Source organism: Ursus arctos, unplaced genomic scaffold (genome assembly GCF_023065955.2).
Source record: "Ursus arctos isolate Adak ecotype North America unplaced genomic scaffold, UrsArc2.0 scaffold_13, whole genome shotgun sequence".
Lineage (NCBI taxonomy): Eukaryota > Metazoa > Chordata > Mammalia > Carnivora > Ursidae > Ursus > Ursus arctos.
Window position 1 is genome coordinate 40,863,151 of NW_026622797.1, and position 22,643 is coordinate 40,885,793.

The following is a 22,643-nucleotide window of genomic DNA, read 5'->3' on the forward strand; positions in this document are numbered from 1 at the left end:
ATTAGTTACCTAATGGAAGGAGAGTCATGAGAAGTGGCTTCACACACAGGCAGGGATCACCAGACCACAAAAGTTGTTGTGTGCCAGCATGAGAACAAGCATGGAGAACAACTGAATGATTTTTAAAAGGACACTGCTATGTCAAGATTTGCGTTTTATACAGATCACTTAGCACTCTGGAAGGAAGGGCAGATTTATGGGCAGAGTGATGAGTTAGGGAGCTATTACAGTAATTCAGTTGCAATTTAAGAAAGGCAGAAATTTAGCTTATAATGGTGAATCAGGAACAAAAGACAGATTGAGAGAGATTTAATCAAATTAACAGGATATTGAGGCTAATTGGAAGTTGGTTAAAAAGCATAATACAAGTCAATGCGAACTTAAAGATACCTGATGCTGGTAACTGAGAGGAAAGGAGTGGTTTTCATCAGGATGGAGAATGCATGGATGAACAGATTTGAGTTGCGAGATTTAAGAGAAATTCAAATTTAGATGTGTGGCCTTTTTCTCTTCTTTTTCCTTTCCTTTCCTTTCCTTTCCTTTCCTTTCCTTTCCTTTCCTTTCCTTTCCTCCTCCTCCTCTCCTTCCTTCCTTCCATCCTTCCTCTCTCTCTCTCTCTCTCTCTCTCTCTCTTTTCTGTCTCAAGGAGCTTGAGTTACAGAGAAGTGACTATATCCAGCTGACCTTAAATAAGTTATCTAGACCCAAAGAAAAATCTCTGCCTTAAGAATCAATAACAAACGAGAGCAGTGGTGGATTCTATTTTATGGATGAAGCTTGTGGGAAGTGGTTGTGAGGTTTATGATTATAAACAGAAGAAACAATGGTTTGAAACAGAAGCAGAAGCCCAGAAACATGATAAAGGTGTAGAGATACTACTATTTGGAATGACAGAAATGACCAAAATTATGTCAAAGGATGTAATAGTTCCCAATCTTGTAAACTAATTATGTCAAAGGATGTAATAGTTCCCAATCTTGTAAACTAAGAGGAAAACAGTGAAAATACAACTATTGTTCGTAGGTGATGGAGTCAATAGAAAAATGGGGCGTTTATTCTGTATTTATCTATCGCTTCTGAAACACCACTCTTCTTTGTCCTTCTCTGATTTATGAGGCTAATCCGGTTTTGTTGTTGTTGTTGCTTTGTTTTGTTTTATTTTTTTTACATTACTTGGGATTCCTTTCTTCTTGGCTTCTATTTGGGTTCAGATGATGCAAATTATTGGCAGGAGATTGGTGAGCTGGAGGAAAAGCTGGGGAATTATTTTCTTGGTTATTTCTCACCAGTCTGTGATGGCATAGTGGTATATATTTTCTACATGTAGCCATAGCTACTCTGTGGCCACCCTCTCCCAAATTTAAGTTCTCCCCAGGTTCCATTTACCACCTTCCCTTTCCCTTTAAGCCTAGGAATAATAAATAATTCACATTGTTGCTAGTTACTGGGTGCATGAACTTCCTTTGTTGGGTTCCTTAATCCCATCTACATCTTTGTATATAATCTCTTTATTAAACTCTCTTTAATTTTCACCTGAGTAAGCCATCCTTCTGGGACCTAGACTGCTAAAGTAATTAGTATTATGAGTGGGTGTAGGAAAAGGGCCCTCAAAATAGGATTCTAGAACTTGGTAGGTCATATATTTGATTAATTTGTGGACGCCTCCTTTGCTTGAGAAAAAAAATGGAAGAGTTATAATCCGTGGCAGGAAGTGGTATTATGATTGCTTAAATTATTAACGATAGTGGCATAGGGTAAAACAGAGTTAGAGGGCTGAGCATTGGTAGAAAAAGTGGTTGCAGCACTTAGACATATGGCATCAATGGTGATTTCAATGTATTGGGTAGTCTGGAAGTTTCTGTTGCCCTAGAGAGTACGTATAGTAAAGTACAAATGTAATCCTTTAAATTAATAAATCAATAAATGTGATTAAAAATTAGAAAAATTAGAAAGCCTGTTTGACAATTTTATAGTAATCCCTTATCTGATGTAGGTAAAGGCCAGACAGGGCTAAAATTAAGCCTTGAACAGGAATACAATGCTTGTAGAAAAGAAGCACCAAATAAATACACGGCTCTGCCAGGTATCTAATGTTAAAGTAAGGGTCGTCATAATGCAGGATTTGGAAACCAAATGGAACACAAAATGGAATTTTTGAATAGACACAGATAAATCTGATAATGTTGAAAGTCCTAATATTTCAGAAACTTTATTAAGAGCAGAATCATCTTGCTATTCCCAACTCAAGACCTGAAGGAACCATTTTTTTTCAGACACAAAAAGCCTTAAGGACACTATGTGGGTCATTGTTTCATAGAGGATGCTTATTTTCCTTGGGATGATTCATCACCTTTCGTTACCTCCAGAGTCACAAGGAGAGCTAAATCCCTCTGTACTCCTGTGTAAGAATTTATCTGGGAACAGTATTTGCAGGATTTGCCGGATTTTAGTGGCAGGAATCTGAATGGAATCTAAGGCAAAGATGGTTGTTAACATAATTATATTCCCCTAGGACTCAGAATTTATTATATTGGATTAGTTGTGTGCTTATAAAAGTCTTTAGGACTCTTCAAAAGATAGATGATGAACAAGTTGAAAACCAATACAAAGAAAAGAGTTTCTTCATGCTTAATGAGTTTATAATCACCTTCAAATAAAGCATGTGATCACAGAGCAAAGTTAAATTGCTATGCTATTATGTATGGAGCATGCACACATTCATTATTCAAATAAACCCCAAAGAACCACCAAGCTTTCCAAATTTTATTCTAATATCTTGATAAACATTGACATCAATCAGATATCTAAATTCACTGTTCTAATTGAATTAATGTGATGAATTGAAAAGGGAAAAAGTGACGTGTTCTCTAAATATCATGATTCCTCAGGCACAAATGTGTCAAATTTCCTTTTTAATTGTAAATATAAGTTACAATAAATACTTGTGAAATGTAGGAATGACTGTCTCCCTTCTCAAGGCTTGAAGTAATGCTTAATTAATCAAAGAGCTGGAAAATCCAGGATATAGAAACCTGTTGAGTAGGCAGAAGTTTATTATTCTGCTGTCTCACCATCCACTAATTTTAAACAATTAATGACAAAACAAAACATTTAAAATACCCCAGTATTGTCACAGAGTTTTTAACCTTTGTTAAAGGGATGAACAGCTTTTCATCTGTGTAGATCTGGGCTTCCTACATTTTAGAGTTGGATATAAACATTTTGGCTTTAAGGGAAAAGGACCCCAGGGAGGGAGGGGTCTTTTTATCACCTTTTTAAAAAATAAATATAATTAGTATTGATACAATTTGTATTGATGATAACCAATAACAACTCCATTTACTTTATTTAAGGTGAGTGTGATGGATACCTCTTTCTTCATGCATTATTAACAAAATTAATAAGCACTTTGGGAAAATTCTGGACCAATTTTTCTCAATTGGAGCTTTGCCAAGCATAATATTTCAATTTATTCCAATAATATGTAACATCTTTCTGGTTAAGGTGAATTGTATTCTTGTTGCATCTTCAATGAACAAAATAATTAACACTAAAATCTTATTTGCAAATTTCCCCCCACAAACAAAATTGATAATAAATATAATGTTATAATAACTGTATTGTTGATAATAAATTACACAACAATAATTTGGATTCCTTTAAAAGTATTTTATTTGAAGTACAAATTTAAATTGTCTGAATCAAAGCACAGGTTTATGAATTTGAACAAAAGAAAAACTGTTACCCATACATAACTAATTATTCTCTGAGTTCTAGAGATATTTCTATGCCATGGTAGAAGTAATAAAGGGAGTTAAGTTACAAATAGAATTAATATAAGTTATTACAAATTGGGTAAAACTTACTTATGTACATCAGGAAAGCTTCAGATTATAACTGTTTTGTTGAAAATAGTAAATATTTTCTCACATGACAATTAGTACTACAAATTCCACCCACATTTCTGAATTTCATAAGTTTAATTGACATGTCCAGATTTTTTTCTCCATAATAATTAGGATATAGACTACTCGTGTCATGCAGCCTTTCCCTTTGGAGCTTTAAAAAACATTACTTAATTGTCAGCAAACTCATGTTGCTGAGTGGAACCCTTTCCAGGTTGATTTTTTCGTATGTCTTCTATCTGTACTCTTGTAGGATTTCTTCTCTAGCCTTGAATTTCAGTCACTGCTCCAGTATGAGTCTTGGTGTTGATTGTTATTTATCAATTTCCCTGGGCAAAATGAACTATTTTTACTTTTCATGAGACCTTGAAAAAAATGAGTCCTTCCTTTTTCTCTACAATCTACTTCTCTACAATCTACTCTCTTAAAACACTATTCTGTTGCATCTCTCTTTAGTGATGAAATCATAAATTAAAAAAGGAAGTGAAAGGAGGTTCATAACTGGGGAGAGAAAAACAAGAGGCTTCCAAGGTATTGGTAAAATTCTATTTTTTGAGTATAGTGAGATTTTATTATTATTATTATTATTATTATTATTATTATTATTTAAGTACACATCATACATACATTCTCATCTATGTTGTATATATGATAAAGAATGGAAAAACGTAAGAAAATATAAAAAGATGTGTATATAACCTTTAGTGTGTTTTTTGGAAAAATTTAAACCTTGAGTTATTTTTTCCTTCTTTGTGTATTTGACAGTTAGCAGAATATGATTTCTACCAGCTCTGTGTACCATCTCTGACCTTTACTGTGTGACTAAGATAAATCACTTTTATCTCTGAGTTTCATGTTCTTTCTATATATAATTAAAAGATTAGAGTATATGATGTTAAAAATCCCATATGGCCGTTATAACACTGACTTCAGATGTAAGTTGCTGATAGCCAGTGTTGCTGTGTCACAACCAACATGTAGTATTTCTAACTAATTGCATCAGTGATGAAGTAGTTTTCATTCTCTAGTAATAGCAGTAATAGTGGAAATTACAGACTAAGATTAAAGGTCTAGTGGAATAATATTGAATGAAAAGAAGTAAGAAGTGAAAAGCATTCAAAGATATCTTGGATAGAGAAGTAATGGCAATGTACAATTTTGTATGATTGGACTCAGGTATCATAAATGGATAGATCCTTCATTTTAAAACTATAATTTATATACAAATAATAGGTCTTTTTAAACACAGTATATTTCTACTATTATGGTAAATATTTTTTATTTTTTTAGACTCAATGATATTTTAGAAAAAATGTAGTTCTAAATTTAACCTGTATTTCATTCGATTGTAGTGTTTTGCATTATTGGTGTCATTTACCTTGAGTAATTCTGATCCAGGTATTTTTCTAAGTAGTGGGAATATAAATCTGAATAATACAAAAATTTTGGGTAATATTCTTTGGTTAAATAAAAAAAACTAAAAAGAGAAGTAATATTCTGGGATTGGATGTTTAAAATTGTATTAATCATTTTGGAAGAAATCTAAATACAGTCAAAATAATATTTTGAATACTAATTTGCACATAGTTTGCACATACATTCCATATATCATGAAATAGGAGACCAATGACTGAATAAAACAAGACAATAACAACAATAAGGTAAAATCTTTAGGAGGGAAATATTGCTATAAGAATCATAATAAGCAAATAATTAACATAGAAAGTCATTAAAAGTTATAGTAAAGATTTAAAAGAGTGACATAAATAATCACAGGAGAGGAAAAACCAAGATGACTTAACTGGAGAAAAGTTCATGATCAAAAATAACAGACATGAGATGTCTTACATGAATCAGCTCCGGAATCTGAAACATGTAATAGGAAAAAAAAAGAACAGAGAACTCTATCTATATAGTTCATATGAGAAGAGTCTAACAACATCTTTGTAGAATTTTGTGGTGTCTTTTCACTGCAAGCTGGAAATGGTAGTAAAAGACACTTTAAAGCCATTAGATCCCTGTTTTCAACGGAAACAACAGAATCCCAGACAGAGGTGACTGAGTGTTAAACTTGGGGCACAAGGTGGGGGTGATTGACATAATAAGCTACAGAGGTCTGTGAAGACGGCGAGCTCATCTCAGCAGCCCAGGGAACTGAACAGACGGACGTTTATTAAGGGCTACATGAATCACATAAAGAGAAGAATTCTAGGTCTACTGGGCATAAAACTTGAATTGTTGTTAAGAGAAATTCATATTTGTGTGCCCAGTTCCCAGATGTAAGCCAGTTAACACCCAGAGACTCTTTTTTGAAAGACTTTATATCAGGAAAACAAAATGTAAAATATTTTGAAAAGGACAAGAAGATAAAACAGGTGTGCTTTGCTAGGCATTATCTAGATCGCAGGCACCTCCCAGGTTTATCGGATATTATAGACATTTGAATCTTTCACTGTGTCTGAATATTTTGCAACTTTGTAGAGAAAGAAAAAAAAAAAACACTTGTAGAGGGCAAATAATTTTGTCAGGAATAATGCAAGTGTGTGTTTCCCAGTGAAGACGCAGTTAATGAAGAGGTTAGTTTTGCATTTCATTGCAAATTCATTTCAGCGTTTCTGATTACCTGTACCTGTGTGTATTCTTTTAATTCTCCTTTGAACTGGTATTTTTACATTTTACTGGTTCCCTCGTAATGGGAAAAATAAAATTTTTGACACATGTTCAATTTGTATTTATATGAGAGTTACCTTAAAAAATTATTTCAGGGCGCCTGGGTGGCTCAGTCTGTTAAGCATCTGCCTTGGGCTCTAGTTGTGATCCCGGGCTCCTGGGATCGAGTCCCACCTCCGGCTCCCTGCCCCAGGGGGAGCCTGCTTCTCCCTCTGCCTCTCTCTCTCTGTCTTTTGCGAATAGATAAATAAAATCTTAAAAAGAAAATTATTTCAACAGTTTTGGAGTTTGTCCACTGAGATGCCCAAAAGATTGACCTGACAGAGAGAGGTAAACCATAGAAGTGTTACTTACGATAGCTTAAACTGATACATCTATCTATACAATATGCAGATAGATAAATCTACATATATATTTATATATTTCCAGAGAGAATACGAAGCATCAGTAGAAGTTTAACTTTTATAATAATTTCTTTAGAAATTTTTCTTCACTGATTTTATGTTGCGTTGTGTTTTGTTTTCTGGTGCATGCATGGATGATAAATTAATCCCATTCGGGGCGCAGTGATTGAGATTTTGGTTTTATGGTCTGAGTACTTGATGATCTCTCTAGATGGATGATAGAGATATATTACCTGTTAGATGAGAGACAATAGAGAACTAGTTTATTAGTTCTTTGTATTATTTTGTCTGTTTGTTTGTTTTTTTTGTTTTTTTTTGTTTTGTTTTGTTTTTTAAGATTTTATTTATTCATTTGACAGAGATAGAGACAGCCAGTGAGAGAGGGAACACAAGCAGGGGGAGTGGGAGAGGAAGAAGCAGGCTCATAGCGGAGGAGCCTGATGTGGGGCTCGATCCCGTAACGCCGGGATCACGCCCTGAGCCGAAGGCAGACGCTTAACCGCTGTGCCACCCAGGCGCCCCTCTGTTTGTCTGTTTTAAACTGAAATCAGTGAGGAATTTTGTCTGAGAAGGAGAAAGGCTCCTTGAAGTCTGAAATGAATATTTGTGTTTCTGTTTGTACTCTTGACCTGTTGCTGAAATTATAAAACTGAAGCTTTAAACAATCTACGTGTTTATGTGTCTGTATTTGTAATTCAGAGGTGTCTTTACTGCTCCTGTGATGATGAAATATTTTCCCATCTCCAGAAAGTATTAACAAATTGGATTATATTATCTCTTAAATTAAAAGAGATCTATTCTCATTGGTTTATAAAAGTAATTAAGCATTTATTTCAATAGAATTTTCCTAAAATTACCAGGAAGTAAGGAGATAGACTTTCTAATATTTTAAATGCTGTGGAATAAAAAAAAAAAATCCTTCTTTCAGCAAGTTCAAGCTCTCAAAAACATTTAAATAACAAATTACGTAACTAAGGTAAATCTGGTGAATGAAACTAGTATGTGTTCAAGCGCTTAGATGGTTCACTGAAATGCTTATATTGCATACAGTTCTTGGTTATCCACGTCTTGGTTTTCTCTGTGAAATAAAAATCCATTACTTTGGGTAAAAGTTACTATTACTATGAGTGGTTGAGACTATACTAGTACAATGAAACCCTATGTTTGTGTGTATGTTTTAAGACCATTTTTTAGAATAGTTTTAGGTTCTGAGCAGAATTGAGGGGAAGGTGCAGAGAGTTCCCAAATACCACCATCCCCGACATATGCACGGCCTCCCGCATTATCGACATCTTCCCAACCAGAGTGGGACATTTGTTGCTGTTGATGACCTACACTGACACATCTTAATTATCCCGGGTCCACAGTTTATACTATGATTTCCTCTTGGCCTATACATTCTATGGTTTTGAAAAATGTATAATGACATGTGTCCATTGTTATGGTATATATATATATATATATATATTCAGGCTCTCTTTACATCTAAAATAATCTTTGATTTCCCAGAGGACCAATGGAAAAATCATGAAGATTAGTTAATTACTATGAGAATAAGAGGAAGGCAAAGTAGATTAATTAAAACTGTTAGTCTTCCTGGATTATTTTCTCTAAAGCTACCCTTATTCCATTTATTTATTTATCTATCTACTTATTTATCTGTTTTTAAGAGATTGTGTGCAGTTGGTGGGGAGGGGCAGAGGGAAAGGGAGAGAGAGAATCTTAAGCAGGCTCCATGCCCAATGTGAGTCCTATGGGGCTCAATCTCATGACACTGAGATCATGACATGAGCAGAAGCCAAGAATCACTCTCTTAACCAACTGAGACACCCAGGCACCCCTACTCTTATGCCATTTAAAATGTAAATGTGTTCATTTATTCAGCATATATTTATTTAGTACCTACTGTGTTGTAGGAATTTTCTAAGAGCAGTATGTATATGTATATAGCAGTAAAAAAATAGAAAAAAAATCCTTTCTTCATGGAATTTTCATATTGGGAGAGGAATATAGAAAAAAGTTAAGAAGCAGAAGTAAGAGGTAATATGTGTGGGGTGCTAAATAAAGTGAGAAAAGTTCTGTTGAGGGACCGAGATTTGGACAGACTTAAAGTAAGCAGAGGAGAAAGTTACACAGTTTCATGAGAAAGAAGCTTCAAGCAGAGAAAAGAGCCACTGTAAAGACTGAAGCAAGACAATGCTTGTTGAGAACAACAATTCGGAAGTCAGTGCGGTAGGAATGGAGTGGATGAAGAGAGTATGCAAACAATGAGTGGAGAATGACTGTGGAGGACCTTTTCAGCCATTACAAGGTGTTTTCTCACACTGAATGAAGTGAAACCCACTGCTGGGTTTGTGAAGAGGAATTACATGACCTGTCTGTCTTTCAAGGATCCTTCTAGTTGCGATAGGGGCAAGGAGTCCATCAGGAAGTTGGGTTAGGAGGATACTACAGAAGAATGGAGAGAAGATAGCATGAAACAGAGTACTCAGTAGCATGGCAGTGAGAAATGACAGGTCTGGGATATAGTTAGAAGACAGCAGTCATAGAATATTTTGATAAATTAGATGCAAAATGTGAGAGAAAGAACCTGAGAACCTGTAAGAACAAAATTCTCATTTACTGAGATATAAGCTGTGTAGAAGAAACAGATTTGTTTGTTTTTGAAGAAGGTTGGGTTTAGAGTTAGTTCTGTTTTCGATATATTAATTTTGTGATGCCTATGCAAGTGTAGAGAGAGGTAGAACAAGGAGTTTAATATATGAAGGCAGTGGTCAGAGAAATTACCAAGGTTTATGATATAAACGTTTAATTCTGCGGGTCAGAATATAGGTGTTATTTCACATACATCAGTCTCTTATTTTTTTATTTTTACTAAAACTGCCATGGAATTTATTCTAAAATCCATATTACTTCCATAGTTGATTACTTGCCCCTCTAGTAACCTCTATTTCAAAGTTAATTTATTGATATGCTAAATTTACATAATCTTTGAGTTATTGAAGAAGTATTCAAGTTAAATTACATTTCCGTATAAAAGGAGAGATATTAATGGAGAGATGAGGGAAAAAAGTAGAAAATAGGCACATGAAGATAGATGACAATTATACCTGAAGTTACCAATCCCTTTTGGTCAAAGTAGGACTTATTTATTCAATAGCATTTGCTGTGCACAAAAGTTCTTAATTAAAAGAAAAAAAAGTATTGTGAGCTACTGCTAATAAAAAGAAAGCTTTTCTACCTCACAATTATATTCACAGTTGTAATTCTGGTTAAATTTACAATTTCATTCCCCCCCCAATAAACACATTCACTTGCTTCTATAAGTGCATTCAAAGTCATTATTACTGTTCGTCTTTGTGAATGGATTCCAAATCTAAGCCAAAGATAGATATGGGAGAGAAAGAAAATAGAAATAACTGAAAGGTTCCTATGAAAAAATATGAAAATGACATATGAATTACTTATATATATGTAAATAACTAATACAGTATTTAAAATATTATTTAATGATTTCATTTATCCATTTTTCCCAATAAATCCTTAATCCAATATTTCAATAAATCTAGAGAAAATTATGGTTATGATATGTAAAGGAATAGTGTTTACATTCTCTAAGGGTTAACACATGTTGACAATAGCATTGCTATCTTAAGTGAACTATTTGTAATTATCACATTGAATTATAAAATCCAAATTTTAACATTGAAAGTACAAAATGAAACTTCATAACTTCAATTTTGTTCTCTTATAAAATTAAATGAAAAAATAAACTTCCAGAAGTTAAATTCTGTACTGTTTATATATTTGTGTATATACGTACTAGGAATTTCCTTAGGATGTCTCACATTCAGAAAAAATAATTCAAAATGGTATGAATTAATTTGTCAATAAATAAACATAATAAAGTCCACAAATGTAGTAAACATAACAGTATCCTGAAATATATTGATAACATTTATCATATATATATTTAAAATGTTTGCATGAAAAGTTAAGCCTGTTCTAATCCTAAAGAATATAGTACATATATTTGTGAAAATATTTCTTCTAAGATTGTTAAAGAAAAGCAACATGTTGCCCATAAGATAAATTCAGTTTATAAGCATATCTAAAATTGTGGTGATTTAAAAAAGAATATTTATTTACTTTAGTATGAATGCAAAAATATCTGACAGAATCTATCTGTTCAAGAAGAAACTTTAATTTTTCACTAGTATTTCAGATTGTAATTTTATATTTTTTGGGTAATAATTAACCCATGTCCCTTCCACTAGATAACAAGCTAGTAAATGAATGATGAACACGTGAAAGAACTATTTTTCTCTCCTAAGAATATATTCTCAAGGGATACAGTCAGTTGAATGCTTGATTTCTGCCATAGAATTTGCAATTTGAATGTCATTATATATGTTCATTAAGACATTTTATCAGTTTTCTCTCAAAACAGCTTACTGCTACTAAGGTTGATTTTTAACTTGATTTCCACAATATTTTGGGAGTATACTTTTAATTTTAAATGAAAGCTAAAGGGACAATATGATCAATTGCATCCAAATTACCTTTATTTGAGTTTTTTTAATATGAAACTGTTATTATGGAAAAGGTTAAAAGAAAGGTACATTGGTACCTTAAAATATACTTTTAGTTTATAAGCTATATACATGAAACTAGCTTCAGTGAGGGCAAGACTTAAGCAGAAATGAGGAACAGAGGGGAGAGCTGTTGATGTGGCATGGGGTTGATGGAGAGAAAAGAACAAAGAAAATCCTGCCAACTTAATGTCTCATTTGAGACCTGTAATAAAAATAATTTAGCAAAGACAGCATCATGTTGATTAGATTATTGCTGAACATATTTTTAATAATGAAAATATTCAATCTTCTAAAGGCAGAAAAGTTGTTAGCCACAGCTAGAAAGATCTTAAAGATGAACTTAAGAAAACATTGTTTTAAAAAGTATTTTTATGAATATAGGTAATTACTTAAAATTTATATTAAAATTTTTTATAGTTGACACATCCCCAAAGGCAAGAGAAACAAAAGATAAAATGAATTTATGGGACTTCATCAAGATTAAAAGTTTCTGCACAGCCAAGGAAACAGTCAGAAAAACTAAGAGGCAGCCCACGGAATGGGAGAATATATTTGCAAATGACACTACAGATAAAGGACTGGTATCCAAGATCTACAAAGAACTTCTCAAACTCAATACACGAGAAACAAATAAACAAATCAAAAAATGGGCAGAAGATATGAACAGACACTTTTCCAATGAAGACATACAAATGGCTAACAGACACATGAAAAAATGTTCAAAATCATTAGCCATCAAGGAAATTCAAATCAAAACCACACTGAGATACCACCTTACGCCAGTTAGAATGGCAAAAATAGACAAGGCAAGAAACAACAATTGTTGGAGAGGATGTGGAGAAAGGGGATCCCTCCTACATTGTTGGTGGGAATGCAAGTTGGTACAGCCACTCTGGAAAACAGTGTGGAGGTCCCTTAAAAAGTTAAAAATTGAGCTACCCTATGATCCAGCCATTGCACTACTGGGTATTTACCCCAAAGATACAGACGTAGTGAAGAGAAGGGCCATATGCACCCCAATGTTCATAGCAGCAATGTCCACAATAGCTAAATCGTGGAAGGAGCCGAGATGCCCTTCAACAGATGACTGGATTAAGAAGTTGTGGTCCATATATACAATGGAATATTACTCAGCTATCAGAAAGAACGAGTTCTCAACATTTGCTACAACATGGACAGCACTGGAGGAGATAATGCTAAGTGAAATAAGTCAAGCAGAGAAAGACAACTATCATATGATTTCTCTCATCTATGGAATATGAGAACTAGGATGATCAGTAGGGGAAGAAAGGGATAAAGAAAGGGGGGGGTAATCAGAAGGGGGAATGAAACATGAGAGACTATGGACTATGAGAAACAAACTGAGGACTTCAGAGGGGAGGGGGGTGGGGGAATGGGATAGACCGGTGATGGGTAGTAAGGAGGGCACGTATTGCATGGTGCACTGGGTGTTATACACAACTAATGAATCATCGAGCCTTACATCGGAAACCGGGGATGTACTGTATGGTGACTAACATAATATAATTAAAAAATCATTAAAAAAAAAAAAATTTTTATAGTGGTTTTATTTTTGGTCCGTAATAATTTCATTGACTGTTTAACACCTGATTGATTATGCACGTAGTTCTTTGATCATGTTCTGAAGTGTGATTTCATGCTCTGGTTGTTGATTCTGTATTAGGATCATATATACTTAACACCAGAAAAACCCTCTACATTATATTATTTCTTAACGATAAGTACATGTAACCAAAGTTTGATCACATTTAGTAATAAGTCCTACATGTTCAAGAAGACTTATTAATGTATATCCTAATCAAATAAATTTTCAAGTCCAAAAATATAATTATTTCTTTTGGTTCCACCTCTCTTCACTTATTACCTCCTCATCACTGACATGATAGCTTTTCTTTTTGAGCATACCAATTATAGCTGTAGCAGCTGGCGTGACCATTGCTAGATCACTATAAAAGTTCATGGGCACTTTATAAAGTGTTCAGCTGCTCTCTCTCTCTCTCTCTCTCTTCTTTTGGTCACACATATTGATGCATTGTGCTATTTGCCTGCTCACTTACCTGAATTTAAATAGCCTGATATAGAACTCAAAGCACAGTCTCTGCAAATGCAAATCACCTAGAATATGCAAATTACAAGTTTGTTTAAAAACGTGGGTGTTTGGTTAAGGATGCTAAATCATCTTTCCATCCAAAGCTATTTTGCTTAATTACAAACTTGAAATGCACATAGAAAACAATCTTATTCCCAAATCACTCAGATCCAACATATATTTTGTTGGCATCCTCTTAATTAAATCTGGCTTCTGAACATTAATTATGAACTCTATGGAGATAGACTGATTGAAAAAATATAAAATATATGCATTTGTGCTGACCATTTAACATGAAAGTTGTTTTTGCAAAAATCCCAAGCACTAAGTAACTGTCTCAAGAAAATCACACAAATTTGTTAATATGTGATGCAAGGACTTACAGTGAAAAATAAGCTGATATGATTATGTATTATATCCAGGAGACAAATAGCTTCAAGCTGGATTTATTATTAAAAAGACATTCTGAAGCATCATCTAATGTAATATAAGTTTAGAAGATGCTTTTATTTATATACATATATGTTTATGTACTTTGAGCATACTCATGTATCACATTAAAAGTACGAACTAGATAGTATTAATATTACTGTCAGATCTGACCTAGTTTAAAGAGCCTCCATCAAATACGTCAAGTCAACATTTCACTTCATCTGAAGAAATAAAATATAATGAGATATGTTTGCCAACAGGGCCACTACACCTTCTACGGTGCTTTTACACAAATTTTCAAGAAAAGATTATTCCTCAAAATACTTTAGTCTGATAGTTCAGAAATTTGTCAGAATATACTGTTGTAAAAAAAAGATATTTTACTGTTTTCTGGTAGAAAATGGTCACCATATATACACAAATTGACTTTGTCTATGGTGCAGATAGTGCCTGACAATGTGGCAAAATTTTGTTAGACATTTTTGGTTTGTTTCCTTGAGAAATATGCTGTAAACCACCATTCAAGGTGAACATATGGATGGACAGTCTTAATATGTCAACTACGGGTTTTGGAAATGCAAATTGATCTTTAACAAGAGTGACAGAATACACATGTGGAAAGGATAGTCTTTAATAAATGGTGTTGGGAAATCTGGATATCCACATGCAAAAGAATGAAATGGGACCTATATCTTACATCTTACATCAAAAACCAACTCAAAATGGATTAAAGACTGAAGTGTAAGACCTGAAACTATGAATCTTAGAAGGAAACATAGGGGAAAAGCTTCATGGCATTGGTTTTGGCAATGATTGTGGATGTGACACCAAAAACATAGGTAACAAAAGCAAAATTAGACAAGTCAGTCTACATCAAATTAAAAATTTTCTGCCCAACAAGGGAAACAATTGTCAGAGTAAAATGGCAACACATTGAATGAGAGAAAATATTTGCAAAAATTAAAAAAAAGAAATTAAGGTTCACTGCAGGGTCAAATCATGATGACTTATTTTTCTAACATAGATCCATTTGATCCATTCTCTTAAATGTGCAGCCTAAAATTTGTCTGTAATATGCTGTACTGATTATATAATTTCCTGTTATATAAGTACCTGTTGCTTAGTCTTATAGTTAATTTTCTTCATGTTTCTTCATCCATCAGTTGTTCTTGATGAGACTTGTCAGTTTTTCTATTTATTTTACTTTACAAATAACCAGCTTTTTTGCTTTAAGTATTTCATATATTTACATATTTTTATCATTAATTATATTTTTATTTTTATTTATTATCAATTTCTTGAGGAAGTTTCTAACATATGCTTTTAATGCCATAAAATCTTCTTTTGCATATACTTTCTTCCCTATACATTTTGGCATGTAGTATATAGTCTTCTGGTTATCATTCTTTTCTTATAGTTGCTGAATTTAGGTTTGATTTTTTCATTAACTTGAATTATTTAGATGGATTCTTATAAATTTTCATTCTGATTGATTTGCTTTTGCACGTCCTTTATTATTCTACAAAAAACCACCAGTCTTTTGACAACAAATGATACAGACAGTAAATATTAAATTTACAAATACAAATAGAAAATCCATCCTAAGGAAAACAAAACAAAACACAAAAAAACCTTATAATTCTAAAGTTCAACAAAATATTATTGATTGAATTTCAAATTTACCTTGTTTCCTGGCAGCCATAACAAAAAGGAAAATACTGTCAATTATACATTAAAGCATATCAGATAGGAAGTAAACCTTATGGTAAAAAGCAACAAAAATGAAACTAACAAAACAAAACAAAATATATTAAATCTGAAATAAATCTTCGTGTGTGTCTTATATAGAAGACTTCAACTTTTATAAAAATAATCTTAGTAATATATTTATAATAAATGTGGTAGAAAAGACCATGTGATATATATTTTTAAATATTTGCTTCAAGGTATTTATAAATGTAGTGGCTATATATTCTACATCTTGGATATTTCCAATTCTTTCTTCTAGACACAGGTGCACTCCTTTGCTCACTGTGGTTGTCTGGCTATGTGAACAGTTTAGTTAATGGTTAAGTGTAAGTATTCTCCATATGGGTTTTCCACAGCACTCTTTTCCTTCTGTCATGGTACAATGATGATGTTCAAGATGGTAGCTGTTCCTTAGCCTGTGTGCCAGAGTGAGAATAATTCAGAGCAGGACCTCTGAGACTCATAATGGACATAAAGCATGAACAAGAAATAAAACCTATGTAGTTTAAACTCTCTGAGGTTGGGGAGTTGTTTATTACTCAGCATAACCTTGTTTCACATAGTGGATTTCAAAATTGAATTCATTCAAAGTAGTTTTATGTTGTATTAAAATGTTTAGCGCAAGTTATACTTCATATGGTATCTTTTGATCCAAAGATATATTTGAATAGCCCAAAGTACATAAACATAATTTTTTTTCTCCAGTTATCGGTTCAGCTTTTCCAGGATCTGGATAGTAGACAGTTGCCATTTGTTCTCTTAAATAGAAGCCAGATAGTATAGGGTTACTATAAAATAAAGGGTAATTCAAATGTTCTGAAATCTAGAATGAGTCTGTCAGAATTATAGCCCCATTATGATTATTAAAAATTTAACCAAGTCTTAAAAGAATGTACAACTTCTTCACTTGTGCACATAAATCACTGAAAAAAGGGTAGAAATGTTCATCCAAGTCTCCCCTCCCAATCAAAGTACTATGAATTATCAGCTGACTCTCATATATTAAAATTTATTCTACAATATTTACCCCCTAATTTTAAGAGGAAAAATTTAGATCTACAATTTTTTTAAAAAGATTTATTTATTTTAGAGAGAGAGAGAGAGAGAGAGTGCGCATGTGTGTGAGTGGGGGCAGGGGCAGAGGGAGAGGTAGAGAAAGAATCTCAAGCAGACTCCACCCTTAGTGCAGAGCCTGATGCACCACTCGATCTCCCAACCCTGAGATCATGATCTGAGCAGAAATCAAGAGTCTGATGCTTAACCAACTGAGCCACCTAGGCATCCCAGGATCTATAATTTTTTAATGAAAATTGCTATAAAGTTTTAATTATCAACACTCTAAAGTCAGGAAAACTGCCCTCACATCTCTCATCTATGTGCTTTTTCAATTCTTTTTAAAATTTCCTTCTCTTCTGACACTCTTCTCTTGCTTTGCAAAATCCAACTCTATGTGCCAATATAAGTGGGTCAGCCTCTGTCAGAATTTCCCTGATATTTAACTCCTTTTCAAATATTTCCTCTTTTCTATCCCCATACTATGAATTGTAGATCTGAACTCTTTCTCACATTTGGAAACATAAATAAACTCAATTTAAGTACTAACAACTGAAAAAATAGTGGACTTCCCTTCCGTGGTTGTGTGTCTCCTTGAATATAGGAGCAATCCGTAGTAATGCACAGGAATTGCATGGCATAGAAGTATTTTTGAAAGGTGATACTCTACGTACACTTCAAATTATGCTACATACATCAAAGCTCATTCCCTCTATTAGAAAAGATGACTACCTTCAAAAAATCTAGATAAAATAAATTGACTCAATTTCTTTACCATAAGGACATTTATTTGTTACATTAGTGTATATTAGTAGTAGTAGGAGAAGGAGGAGGAGTAATAATAGTATTGTTTCAACTTAATACAATGTCAGAATCCCCCCAAACCCTAACCAAGTACTAGGGTTCTCATGAAGGTCACATAAATAAATATCTTAAAATTGCAAAAGATGCCTTTTTCAGCTATAAAACCCACTAAAGGTAATGATAGTTTCTAGAATATGAGTTAGTAGGTATATAATTCACCTGTCAGTTTTAGCCAAATGAACACATATAGGCACATGTACTACATGCCGATACAATCTTTAAGTGATCGACTTTGTCGTATCTGTAGCTGAAACAATATTCTCACCAACTTGGGAACATTAATTAAATCACTCATTTTGTGACGTTCACAGTCTAAGTGTCATTATGTAATCAAAAAATGTATGCGTTATATATGTTTCCGAACAAAACATTTTGTTAACATATATGCTGCCCATTTACATATGTGCTATCCCAACCCTTTTATCTGTGCTCAGATTAAAAATGAAAAAGCAAAGGAAATACATAAAGATGCAGGAGACAAAACAATTACAAATATGAATTTTAAAGACATGGGATCCAAAGGGAAGAATTATTGTGGTTTGAGCATGTGAGGAATTGAAAGAAGAAATGTCAGCTTAAGCATGAAGTTGTATTAGAGAATTGGGAATCTGATGTTCCTGGAGAAATAGACAGGTGGAAATGGGGTGGATTCAGATAGGAGGGGAGTCAGGAACACTCATGGGTGGAAAGAAATAACCCCAGACTATCCTGCTAGTCACTTTTCCCCAACAGACTCTTCATAATCAGATACCATTTTAGAGATTGAAAGGACATAATAGTCATTAGTTAAAACCTCTAATTCAACCTACTGAATTGCTTCGGCCACCAAGCCAATTAAAGTTAGAGGTAAGAGCAGAACCCAAGTATCTTAACACTACACCAATCTGCTTTTACTTCTTCAGATAAACATGAACAAAAGTGTGATATAAATGATAAGATTTATTGATGATCAAACATCTGTCCAATACATTTTCCAATAAGAAACTCATTTCATATTGTCAACGACTTCTATTCCTAAATAGCACACTACTCTTGTGTCATGAAACTCGCATACCTAACACACCTAAATTTGGATTAATTACTCAAATGAAACTGTTCTTTCATAACCCACTTAGCTTTCTAGAGAATTTATTGTCACCTTACACATTCTATTGCTGCAGATGTATTCTGAGTTAGCATTTTCAGTCTAATATTATTTTGTTTGAATTTATGAGTGAATTGGGATTGCTAGAATACATAGCTAATTAGATTCAATAACCTAATTTTTAGGAACATAAAATATTATTTTATATTAAGTGTGTGGATTAGTATAAATAATACATACTTCTACTCTTAAATTAGTAATATCTCTTAAATTTTGGTTGAAATGCAGTGACTCCCTAATTTGTTCACTGTTTTTAAAAATAAATTATTATACAGACATAAAAGTTTTCAAATAATTGGAGCTAACCCACTTTAATCACTAATGCTTATTCCTATTTTATTCACTTTTAATGGAGTTTTCTTAGAATCCCTTCCACATGACATTGTCTCTTTAAACAAATAGCAACCATATCTGAAATGTTTCCTGAGGAATCCAACTCATAATCATTTACATTACAGATCTTTAGAGATGAAAGAAATGTAGTCCAGCTCAACCCCCTTATTTTGTAAAAGAATGAACTCAATAAGAGAATCACCTTCAGAAGGTACTGGAAGACCTAGGGCTCTAACTTAGACAGCAGGACTTCCACCCACCTCATTTGCCTGATTCCTTTCTGAACTCTACATTTGTGAAGGGGAACAGAATTTTTTGTCCGTCTATACACACCTATAGTGTTGAGTTCTTTCTTATATTGCAGCCCTATGGCTGTATTTTGCTTTGGGATCATTTCCTATGTTTGATTGCATTTAAAACATTGTAGCTTGGGAGCCTCCTTTTGATGGTAATAATATGTTTGGAAGGACAAACTAGTTAAGTAAGCATTTTATAATGAGTATAACCTAAGTGTAAGAAAATAGGACTTGAATGAGTACAATAAAATATATGTTTTATTCTCTGTTTACTTTGGGTCATATATATTAGCAGATTCAAATTTCAGATTATGTTTAATTTCTCACATTCCAACATGGTCATTTTAGTGACTTGTGAAGTTTTATCATGATGTTTTAAGTCAAATATTAGAATAGATTTTCTATAATTCCTAATGCCATGCCTAAATCCAAATTCAGATTTATTCTGGAAATTATTAGTAGCTGAAAATATATATGTATACATATATTCAAAATGTAATCATCTAGAATTTATGTTAAAAGTGGAGTTTAAAAAATACACACACACACACACACACACACACACACACACACGTGTGTGTGTCTGTGTGTCTATTTATATATACAAAATGTCCAAGGAGCAGAGCCACAAGGACATACCACACCCACTCAGTGTCTTAAATTTTAAAGATAATCTTTAAAGAAAACTGAGAGAAATACAATAAGTGTTCATCTTTATTTGTGTTCTGAATGATTGCAGACTAGGGCTGATTGTATTGAATTGTACAAAAGGCTATGGACATATTTCAGCTCACCAAGAGGTTAATGAGCTGTCCATTTTTGTGGTCTTTATATGATCTATACCATTCAAACCTGTACCATTTCTCAAAGACTTTGAAATGAAGTGTGCCTTTATAGTGTTCAGGAAAGAAAGAACACATACTTCCACTTCTTGTGGATGTTTTCCAGTGACTCTTTTCTTCAGGGTCTTCAGTCTTCAGTTTTGCTCCAGGCTTGCTTTCTAGAGGACCCTGATATGGAAGGACTAGTGTGGTTTTCTCTTTGGAAAGCAAATGTCATTTGGTCTTTTTGTTTCAGGGTTATTTGAAAGTTGAATACCTTTCTGAGGAATTGTTTCTACAGTGATTGCCAATTTTCTGCTTGAGAGGTTTATGATCAAATCATCTTTGGTAGGAATTTTTAGTTGGGATTCTTTCTACTGCTGATGTTCGAGGACATTTGCTAGCACATGTTAAAATTTCTTTTTCTACTGTAGTTAACATTTACAATTTTTAGCACCCACTAAAATGAATTATACAAAGCATATGGCTTAGAAACTGGTAGATTTAATTTCAAGGAGGAGTAAATGCATATAGGACTTTAAAATGGAACGTGGGAAGACTATGGGTAAAACATTAAAAAGAATCAATAGTCTTCAAAATAATTTTAGAGATGTAAAGATTTTGCTAAAGGATTAATGATGTCTCTTGGAATCTAGCAAACATATAGAGAAAGGTCTAATATAAGTTGATATAACAACCACAATTAAACACTTCAATAAACAAAGTAACTTAGATTTTAAAAATCTTATTTTCTTTTGGTTTCTGCTTTTTAAAGACCATCTAGAAAAAAACTTTCTTAAACTGTTCTCATTATTTGTCCATAGACATCACCTTAAAGGCAGTATTCATCATGGTCTTTAGTATTCTCAGAGAGTGAGCATTAAGTGAAGTAATGAGTGACACTCTTTATAAAGACGATGTAAGGATAATATGCATCCTGCATGGAATTAACAGATCTAATGTGACACACATTGCCTAACAATAACCATGAATTGAAAGTGCTCCGTGTAACAAAATTGTGTATAACAACCAAAAAAGGAACATTTACATTTTTTTTTCAGAAACTGCAATCACTAATTCCATTATATCTGATCTCTCAATTGTTTTAGGTTTTAATAAATTAGATACAGAATAACTTTTATATTCCAAAATATCAGTGTCATTTTGACTTTTGGCTCACTATACTCCATGCCAGAAATACCTGCTCCTACTTTATTGCACTAAAAGTGAAATACATGTGGCGTAAATGCATAAATGTAAATATAAATCCATTCCGGAGAGTTCATCTCAATCTAATCAGTCCAAAATAAAAAAAAAATTGCTAAGAATATTAGTGAAACCATTTAATATTATAATTTATGGATCATTCCCAAAGGTAAGACAAACATCAAAAAGTGATGATAAAATGATGGTGAATTTCAAGATAACTTGAAAATTTTTAAAATACTTCTAATTATTTGTGTTACACACAAAATTATTACAATTTTGTGTTTTGTATTGTTTTATATATTGGGTAGTTTACAATGTTGAATTGTGTATCAAAATAGTAGTTTTGTTGAGGCTATATAAAAAGAGAGAGATAAGAGAAACCTCAGCTTCAATGAGTCATGATTTTAGAAAGCCATAAATTCCCTTTTCTAAATCTAGGCTCAACATCTGACTCCTTTGTATTTCTAACCTTGTATTAAATTTCAGAAATGTGTCCACCATATGGTAGTGAAATATTGAGATTTGAGTTTGTTAACTTTTCTATTATAGCTAAAAACACCAAATAGAAACTAAATTAAAGCACTGTTATAGTCACCTCCAGCTTTCTCAAAACAATTAATTTAATTTCACAAAACACAGTTTGTTCGGTTACTTATTACTTGTAGGTAAAGATTAGGGGATATAAATGCAGGAGCATGAACATTTTCAGAGAAAAAGTTCATTTGATGAATGGACCACAGCATACAAAAATTAGAACATGACTAGTCTAGAAAAGTTTTCTAAATTCCTTTAAATTACTTTGCATCCATAGAAAGTACATTTTAAAGCAAATACTCATATGGAAAAAATAGTGAATATTAAATAATAGGAACCACAGAGATGAATGTACACTGTAAATATTGAGAAACTGGACTATACCTCCTGAAAAAGAAGTCTTGATGAGATTTGGATTCTGGTTTCATTCACTCAATAATAAAGGAATATCATTGTGTCAAGAACTGTGCTGCACAAATGATAAGTCATTCTTACCTTCGAGTGGTTTCAATATAATTGGGTAT